This window comes from Penaeus monodon, chromosome 1 (genome assembly GCF_015228065.2).
Source record: "Penaeus monodon isolate SGIC_2016 chromosome 1, NSTDA_Pmon_1, whole genome shotgun sequence".
Lineage (NCBI taxonomy): Eukaryota > Metazoa > Arthropoda > Malacostraca > Decapoda > Penaeidae > Penaeus > Penaeus monodon.
The window spans coordinates 136,233-137,492 of NC_051386.1; positions in this window are offsets into that span (position 1 = coordinate 136,233).

The following is a 1,260-nucleotide window of genomic DNA, read 5'->3' on the forward strand; positions in this document are numbered from 1 at the left end:
GCGTTTTTCCTCAACTGACAGGAGGACTGTGTAGAATTTCTGGCATCGTGTTGAACATGTCGCGTCACCGTTTAAACCACGCCCAATCATAATGCATTGCTAATTCAGCATGTATGTAAAGACGAAAGAAACAGCCCACTAACACGCACACAAACCAAAGGCAATATCTTAATACAGAATGTGTAAACTACACCATTCAAAATCAGTGTCTCTGTTCGTTCCTTCGTCTGTATTAGTAGCAAATAGATTATACCATATATATTCAAAGTTGTGATGTGACTTTCTAGAGGATTTTATACTAGTAGAATGCAAATTGACACGTTAAAACGGCTTAAGTTTGATAAAATTTTACAGAAAGAGAGAGCAAGAGTGGGGGACGTAGACATACAATGAGACATGCAGTGAAAAAAGAAAATGAGGGTGCAGCTTTTATTTTGCAAGTCAGGATTTTACTGCATTATCAAAATTTACAAATGGTCTTTAAGATTGCTGTATCTATTTTTATAGCTTATTTATTAGTAGAGGTAACATTGGTGTGAAATATGTACAGAGTATTCCCAGAACTTAGAAGAAGCTAGTAAATCATCGTTCGCAGAAAGCACTGATGTCATCAGACCAGCATTTATCTCGTTAGGTTTCAGTGCCGATAAAACGCAGTACATTACGTGCTGGTGGAACAAGAAGTAGTTATATATTGGCATATCTAAAGTACTAGAAAAATGAGAGCACAACACATAATTTCATATGTGTCATTAGCATTTATGTAGACATTTGTAGCCACCATGCCAAACGAACATTGCATCAGCTGGTAGACTGTATTTCCTGCAATAGGGATAGTGCCAGGGGTGGGCTGAGGCGTTTCACATTGGGTTTTGTCTACCTGTAGGATGGAAAATAGGTCAAGTGAACTTTCAGTAAAACAAATACTCTAAGCAATATCAATTTGCTGTTCACCTTAATTTCAAACATTATTACTGTTAGTTCCTACTATGTCATTATGGAATGTCATAAATGGAATTGCGAAGTACTAACCAGTCCTCCCGTCTTTATTGGGCGACAGTGGTTTCGAATTGTTGTTGGTGCATTGAAGAACTGCTCATTTGACCACAGACCCATCATTGCACCTTTCTGAAACAAGAATTATGGTAAGTAATGCCGTTTGGTGACTGGACGCGAGGAGATCTTATTATTAGATTAACTCTACAAATAGATGCATTTAATGAAGATAATAACAGGCCCCCTGTGGGCCAAACACATATA